At 43.5% G+C, this 9,076-nt stretch overlaps 1 pseudogene; it reads left to right on the top strand.

Annotated features, from left to right (window-relative positions):
* Positions 1 to 1,888: 1,888 nt before the first annotated feature.
* On the top strand, positions 1,889 to 2,597 carry LOC123075441 (glutathione transferase GST 23-like; annotated as a pseudogene).
* Positions 2,598 to 9,076: the final 6,479 nt, after the last annotated feature.

The raw sequence follows: 9,076 nt of genomic DNA, 5'->3' as shown, positions 1-9,076 counted from the left end.
ACGAGGTGCCCGATGAAGCACTGCAGGATTGAACAACTCCTGTTGCCTTGTTCGGGTCTTTTTTGTTTCGGTTGTTTCTGGGGAGGTGGAGTTCCAGGCATAGCCATGGAAGTTGCGGGAAGAGACTAGCATTGTCGGGTTTTTCTTCGAGAACAGGTAGAAGATCTGTTTGTATATATATATTAAGATAGAGAGCAAATAAATTTATAGAGTGTTGGTCTGGATGGCGCATGGAGGCTGCCCCTAGACCCAATCCGCAAGCAACACCCTCGGGAACTACTAACTTAAGACTATCTCTGCCCACTATTCTTCATTCACGACAGTGATCACGTATTTCATCAACCACAATCGATCGTGGAACAGACGAGTTCCATGACATCAACTTCTTCTCCTCCATCATAGTGGCCATAGCGGTGATAGACGCCCACATCCATGACTACGCCCAGACCAGCACAAGGATGGATGCCAGGACGAGTGGCCACCCGTGCTTCATTCACATCAACGACAGCGTGCTCATGTCTCACGAGTACCTGCACACATCATGATTCGGGTCGATAGCGGCGACATGATGGATCTTGCTCCTCTCTTCATCCGAGGGCTCGACCGTACCGGGTTGAGGTCGCCAACCTTGCCGCCATCTAACGAAGCCGTGAGACATTCCGCGAGCTCATCGACGCGGCCCTCGATGAGGCCCCAGTCACCTGTGAGTATGACCTCACCACTGGCAAGTAGAGGTGTTTCTGCCCGAAAAGCTGGCCGCACATCGTTTTCCACAGCATGATGGGCGTTGCTCAGATAGGCTTCACGTAGTACATCAAGCTCATCCTCTCGATCAAGTTGAACTACAACGAGCCCAAGGCATCAGTCTTTGCTTACAGAGAGAAAGAGACCTAGGCTGCCGGGTGTTTGACTCTTGCCAAAAGCGCCGCCATGAGCCAGGTGATATGTGCGCCGTCTCTTTGCCGGGGGAGGGGACCGAAGAGGAGGAGGAGACCGTCAGGCTGCCGTACTCCCATTCTTTCCACAACCCATTCATCTTGTCGTGGTTCCACCTCACGTCAACGTGCCCAACCTTGTGATATTTGCAGTGCTTCTCAGATTCGCCCGTTGCTAGCCCGATGTCACCTGTGGATCTTGTAACCAGAGACGAGCAGAGCATGCCCCTACGCCTCCTGTCTCCGTCGTCCTCAGCCTGGCGATCCAACACCCTTGCCCGCCTCGACCATGAGCGGCCATGGCCGCCACCACCGCAACCTCCTACAGCCGCCTGCATGTCTCCTTCACGCCACGGGCTCTGTTGCAAAAAAAAGGCTTCTGCAACATGAGCTTTACTGCAATATGACCTCTGTTGCAACATGGGAGGGCAACGCTCAGCCGCTCGATGATGCCAGATCTGAAGGCTCGCGACCCGGCCTGTCTTCATACCACGCCCCTTAGAACTTTGGTCATGACTATTGATGCTTAGGCTTTATGGATTGAAAAGGATTTCAGACGTCATGTCAGAGAGTGTTTACAGTACAAACCAAGACATGCAGGCAGTTGGACAACAGACTTGAGCAAGACAACGAGAACCGGCGACATTACCTTTGGCATCAGCATCTCCGTCACTGCAAACTTCAGCAAACTCTCGTCTTCAACGCATGAATGAATAAAATAGAGTACCTATCCCATGATCCCATCGCCACCAAGTACCCAACATAATGTAATTCCGCAGGCTACCAAAGTTGACAGTCGACTATTGATGTCGTCGGTAGAAAATTGAGTGTTTGACAAGCCAGAAATCCAACATATATTATGCCATGTGCACTCATATGATAGGCACCACACCAGCCATTATTTCAGCCGTGTTGTGACTTGTGAGCTCGCTGTAGAAACGAGAGGAGAAAAGATGAGCGAGCCGGCGCCGGTGAGGCTGCTGGGCTCCTTCGGGAGCCCGTTCACGCACCGCGCGGAGGCGGCGCTAGGGCTGAAGGGGGTGCCCCTACGAGTTCATCCAGGAGGACCTCGGCAGCAAGAGCGAGCTGCTGCTCCGGCACAACCCCGTCCACAAGAAGGTGCCGTTGCTCCTCCACGGCGCAGACGACGACGTCCGCACCGTCGCCGAGTCGCTCGTCATCGTCAAGTACGTGGACGAGGCCTTCGAGGGCCCGCCGCTACTGCCTGTCGACCCGCTCGCCCGCGCCGCCGCCCGCTTCTGGGCGCAGTTCGCCGCCGACAGGTGCTCGAGGACGCTCTTCAAGGCGCTGTGGACGCCGGAGGGCGAGGCACGGAGTGGGTTCGTGGAGGAGGCCAAGGAGAACCTGGCGCTCATGGAGGCGCAACTGGAGGGGAGGCGGTTCTTCGGAGGCGACTCCATAGGGCTGCTCGACGTCGCCGCCAGCGGGCTCGCCTGGCTCTCGGTGCTGGAGGAGGTCGCCGGCGTGGAAACTAGCATGATCCGCGAGGAGGATTACCCTGCCTTGTGCCGGTGGCGCGGGGAGTATGCCTCCGACGAGGTCGTGAAGAAGTGCTTGCCGAGCAGGGACGAGATGGTCGCCTACTACGCGGCTATGAAGGACCGCTTCGTGCTCCTTGCCAAGTCAATGCACAAGAAATAACACCAAAATTGTACAGAACATTGTTGCGTGTGTGGTGAGTTGTGACCCAAAACTATATATATTTGGCCAATCAAAGTCGCTCACAATGTAAAAATATATTTGGCTGTTGCAATAACTTTGACCAACGATTTCCGTAACAAAAACTTTGACCACGAATTACTATAAACAGTTTTACTCTATCACACTATAATATAGCGCTTCTTAAAACAAGATGGGTCTACAAACTAATAAATGAAGTCCTCTATAGCACTACTATTATATTATTTTGCACTATGAAGATAGTAACTTAGACTAGTGTCATATGCATGACACTAGTATAAATTACTTCCCACTATGACCAGCCTAAGGGGTTTGCTATATCTCAGTCGACTGAGATTTAGTGAAGTCTCAGTCGACGAGATTAGCTGTACGATTTGCTTTTGCTTTGATCGATCCGTGTTCTGTTGCGCTCATGTATTTCTTGTCCAAAACGTATTGGGCTTTGTCCCAGCAGGCACTAGACCTTCTGCCGCTGCATTGCTTTCCTATCTGGCCCATGGGTTGTCGCTTGCAGTTCTTTATATTTTTTTTCTTTTTTCTTTTTTATTTTCTCATAGGTCTTCCATGTGAATACATTGTATTTTTCTTTATTTTTTTGTTGGGTAAGTGTGCACAGTAAGAAGCTCACTAGGGCAGCTCAGTTTGTGTATTCACGTCTACTTTTATCCTTCTTATTTATTTATTTATTTTCTTTTCTATTTTAGTGTATGTATTTATCATTTTTATTAAGCTATTTTTACATTTATTATATTTATATTTTTTATTTTTATTGAAATATGGACCATCTAAAAAATTGTAAAACAAACATTTTGGCACGCTTGAGCTATTTTTACTCTAACTTTGTTGATGTCTTTTCTACATGATTTTTTTGTTTATTATATTGCCTATTTCTTTTTATAGTTTTTGCTTTTCTCATTTATGTATTGCCAAAATATATTTTAGTCATGTTTATATGTCTTATTCTTTTCTATGTCAGGTTGATAGAGAAACAATTGCTTTTTCTTTGTATTTTTACCACTAAAAAGATCACGTGTCCCATACGCACAATTGTATTTATGGGAACCACGTGCAACTACAAGGGGGTAGAATGTCTACACAACTGCCTGCATCCAAACTCACGGGCAACTGCAAGGAGTACAATGTGTTTGCAACTACGATGAGGTAGTGTGTGCGAACATGAGATAAGAAACATGCCTGATATGTGTCATTTTACAAAAAAGTTATTTCTTTGTGTTTCTGAAATTTCTTCTTTCCCGACCTGGAAGTCGAGATCCAATGGAACAAGCAACTTTGGGCGTGTTCATTTTGCAAAATCGGCTGATTATGTGACTTTTTTTGTGGTCTTTACAAATATTTTTCAGGCTAATGGCCATTCTTCCTACCTTTTGTTTTAAATTATTTATTAAAAAGTTGCTATTTTTATGTTTATTTGAAAATATTGCCTTCTAGTTTACAACTACATGTCTCTCACTCACTTGTGTCTATCGGTAATGTTGGTGTGGTGGATTTTTTGACGATGAAACTGGTTTCGTTGCTTGTAGGTACATTCACTTACCTCGATAAATAAAGCTCTGTTTTTATGTGCCACCGTCAAGTGTCATTCTGATTTATTTATTTTTTGTTTTTTTTTTGCTTTTTATTTTGAGGTTCTTTCCAGTAAAGATTGTTTTACAACTACCAGTACTAAATTTATTTTAGTAGGCTAAGAGACTGAAGATGAAGTGTGTTTCTCCATTGGATTGTACTGGAAGTTGTATTTTATCAACACATTTTTTATGCTTGTGCGTACTTATAGAGAAATTTTCACACCCCCTCTGTACATCCTCTGTACACAGAGTATATTGCATTTTTTTACACCCTCTATTCATGTGTAGGTGACAAGACAGATGTGTGTTTAGGGTTTTTGCTAAGTTGACATTCTTTTTTGTTTTTTAGGAAATAAACCTCTGCTGGTTATCTTTTTTTGGACACATTTTTTTCATTTTTTAATCTGGTGAGTGCTATCATTTATACTGTTCTTTACTGGGATTTTTTTTGGTGTCTCAAGAAGTGCTTCTCTCATATCCCCTCGTACATATTAGTGAAGCCATCAGCAGGAGTGATTCATTTCACTTGTTTTGTTTTATTCTAGTCGACATTAGTAGGTCGAAGAATATGATTTTGCTGAAACATTACTTTCGCGAAATCATATCCATGTTTTTGAGGATTATCTCCGAACTCAAATCCCCTCATATGTATTACTGGGCCATAACTAGGAGTTGTATAGCCCTTTTCTTGGTTTTACTTGGTTGCAACTCGACTTCCAGTTTTGTTGTGCGGGGAGAGGCGCCAGTTGCATGTCCTACAATGGGCATGCAACTACATGTGTTCTAACTTGGTATGAACTAGGGTGGCCTTTGTTTTCTCGGAGGGGGCTACGTCCAGAGAGATGGGGCTCAGTTGCATGTCTCACACTAGGCGCGTAACTGCATGTCTTCTAACATGATCGCAACTGCATGTCTTATAACTTCGTTACAACTCGACTTCCATTTTTGCTATGCAGGGAGAAGCGCCAGTTGCATGTCCCACAATGGGTACACAACTCCATGTCTTCTAACTTGGTCGCAACTGGGAGGACATTTGTTTTCTTGGAGGGGGCGGCGTTGAGAGAGATGGGGCCCAGTTGCATGTCCCACACTAGGCACGTAACTGCATATCTTTCTAACTTGGTGGCAAATGCATGTCTTATAACTTGGTTGCAACTCGACTTCCATTTTTGTTGTATGGGGAGGGGCGCCAGTTGCATGTCACACAACAGGCACGCAAACTACATGTCTTCTAATTTGGTCGCAACTGCATGTCTTATAACTTGGTTGCAACTCAACTTCCATTTTTTGTTGTACGGGGAGAGGTATCAGTTGCATGTCCCACACTAGGCACGCAACTGCATGTCTTCGACCATGGTCGCAACTGGGGCGGACCCTTGTTTTGTCGGAGGGGACGCCATCGAGAGAGATGGGGCCAGTTGCATGTCCCACAACGGGCACACAACTGCATGTCTTCTAACTTGGTCGCAACTAGGGGGGCTTGTTTTGTCAGAGGAGGCGGCAACGAGAGAGAGGTGTCCAGCTGCATGTCCGACTATACTCATGCAACCGCATGTCTTCTAGCATGGTCGTAACTTAGTGTCTTCTAACTTAGTTGCAACTAGGCGCCTTTGTTTTGTCGGAGGGGCGACAACAAGAGAGAGGGGGGCAACTAGTCATGAAATTGCAAGTGCTGTCCCCTGGACTATAACTACATGTCTTTTTACAAACATTTTTCGCAACTAGACTTTTTTGCTTGGTCGGAAGGGGGGCAGCTCTCCCGTGAATCCCCTACTATACCCTTGCTATGTGTCACAAGAGCACCATAACACCCCCGTTTTCTGCAATGCCCGCAAACACAAATCAAACACCCGATCTCACAACCAGTTTATGTTTTTTTTCTTATTTTTTGAAATCATACACATTTTTTTCCTTTTTTTTGTTTTTCCAAGGATGAAGATTTTTTTTTGTGTCTGATTCTGACAACGGAGCTCATTTTCTAAAGAAAAGGAACATATTAAAGGAGAGAAGATTTACTTGTCTAGATCCTCAGACACATTTTTAATGTTGTTGTGAAGGGAGTTTGCTAGTAGGCACGCAACTGCAAGCTTCACCCCGACTGCAATTGCATGTCTTCCAATAGTTACGCAATGGCATGCGCATCTTCTGATTGCAACTCCAACTCAATAATGTTCTGTCCAGGTGAAGGAAGGCAATTGCAGTTGCTACTATGCACACAAGTGCAAGCGTCGCCCGACTATAATTGCATGTCTTCAAAGAGAGTGCAACTCTTTATTGTTTTGTGAGGGATGAGGGAAGATTCAAATTGGTATTTTAAATATTTGCTAGCAAACTTAATTGTTTTTCTTTCTTAAATATTTGCCATCAGGTGGCACACACTTCGGCCACATGAGTTGCTTGTCCGTCTACCCAGTTGCACACATGTCAACCGCATGCAATTGCATGTCCTCGATCGGACACAATTACATGTCGCATACAATTACATGTCATTCGCATGCAAATTACTTTTTCCCGTTCCAAAATAATTTTGATACCCATTTGCACACTTGTCGGCCGCATATAGTTTTTCGTTGGTCACAGACAATTAAATTGTCTTCTTCTTTATATTTTGTTTGTTTTTAATTTTTGTATTTGTTGCATTAAATATTTCTTTATCATTTAAAAATACAAAAAAAATTGTAAAAAAAAGATTAAAGAGAAACAAAATGACACAAAAAGAAGGAACAGAGCATTAGCAATGCTAGCGTAAAAAAATAAGAGCTACATTGTGCTGTGTAGCAATACACCAACGGGACAATATTCTAGCAATTCCAGTAAAACGCACAAATAAAAAAAAAACACAGGAACAACAAATGAACAATGTCAATACAGGCCAACAGCAGCCCACGTGGTGAGCCAACAAAGGCCAACGCAGGCCAACACAAAACAAACAGGAAACTGACTCCAGGCATGCGAACGGAGTTAAACCTGCGATCAATTTATATATGATGTCAGTCGACCTAGACTTCGCAAAGTCTAAGTCGACTGAGATCTAGACAAACCCTTTTACTAATGCAAATCTACATTTATCTGAGCTCTAAATATTGCACATCTAATTTTGTTGTCATTGATTTTATGTTAAGATTCATGCTAATATTTTCTTTGGTTTTTTCTTTCTAATTTAATTGAGTCACTTAGATGGGTACTCGCATAACTAAAGCACATCTAAATGTGCCCTAAACAAACCCTTATTATAACTAATTAATTACCTAATGCAAAATTGGTAAACATGAAATTTTTTGGCACGTGTCATCAATTTTGTATCCTATACATTACGTATTGCTGAACAAATTCTTGTTAAAATAGACGGATTTGCTAATTCTCATCTGGAAGAGAAATAGCAAGAGTTAATGCACCATTGTTGCTTGAAATTGACATGGATGATCATTTCGGTGTCTACCGTTGTGGCTTACAGAAAAGTGGCGCACGGACTTAACTTTCGCGTGTAATAAAATGCATTCATCGTCTAGAGACGTTAACTGTGTTGCCGTAGCATTCTATTTCTATTCGCATGCCTGGAGTGCCAACGAGGCGCCAGGTACGCAGCGGCTTACATAATATGTATCTTTACGACCGTTGGGTCCCACCTATAAGTGAATGGTACAAAGAGAAAAGCAAAATGAAGAATGGGTTCATTTCCTTTGGGGTTCAAACGAGCAACCTTATGCCTACCTGCCCTAGGATTAACAACTATAGCCCACGCCCTTTGATGTCTACTAGTGGTTAGGGCCTGCCATTACGGGCCACTTGTGAGGAAGCTAAGCGCGTGTTTCTCCATCTTAAAGAAAAAAAAAAGCGACCTTCATCTCAATATTAAAAAAACTTTCTCGTATTACGTGAACATCACATCCATCTCAAAAAGAAAATGAAAAAACTTAGAAAAATTTCTCAAAAAGAAAAAGGGAAACAAATCTCACTACCGTATTCCAAAATATAATATCCAAAAAAATAAAAAACTTTCTCGTTGCGACCAATCACATGCGCCACGTGGCATAACTGGTTGGGCGTTCTTCTCGTACACCTTAACAGGTCTAATAGGGCAAATTTGACAATTTTGACCTCGGGACGAAATCAATTCACAGAATGAACTGGGTGCGAAACTATTTCACACCCCTGACCCTTTTGTGTAGCGCCCGCCACGCCGGTGCCACACCCTACGGTGCAGCGCCTAGCTCTGGGGCGTTGCACCTCTGTCCACCGTGGCAGCCCATGGGCCCGCACCCAGCCGTGCAACGCCTCCGAACTAGGTGCCGCACATGTAATGTGCAGCGCCTAGCGGCTAGGCGCTGCACACTTTAGTGTTCCTAACCCTTCACTAACTTTTGGTGGATTCTTCTTATGGATTATTAAGTTATAGTAATAACTAGGAGTATTCTAGTAATGGAATTCCATATCGTGAATCCTTTATTCTTGGCCGCTTCAAGATATGATGACTAATTAAAAAATATCAACCTTGGGATAAAGAGTTTACACTGCTTATGTTTACTTCCACTTTTTTCTTGTACGTAGGAAATGAGATTTTTTCTTTTTACTACAAATTTTTAAGCTGTTTTGTTTCACTCATATAGCTATCTAGTTTAACTTACCAACCCAAATACTAAATAAGAAAAGGAATATAAATAGTTAATGGATTTTATAGGAAAAAGATCCATTTTAACGAATCACACGTAGAGATATTGCTAGCACACAAAAAGTTAATGGTATTTCATAACTAATGGATTGAGCAGCAGCTCGTAGACCGCCTGAAAAAGAATATTTATTATTTGAGCTATACCCTGCCATAAGAAGACCAATAGGAGCTATACTTGAAATGGC

The sequence above is a fragment of the Triticum aestivum genome, chromosome 3D, assembly GCF_018294505.1.
Source record: "Triticum aestivum cultivar Chinese Spring chromosome 3D, IWGSC CS RefSeq v2.1, whole genome shotgun sequence".
NCBI classification, from domain to species: Eukaryota; Viridiplantae; Streptophyta; class Magnoliopsida; order Poales; family Poaceae; genus Triticum; species Triticum aestivum.
The sequence above is the reverse complement of the archived record's forward strand: the minus strand, read 5'-3'. Positions and strand labels throughout refer to the sequence as shown.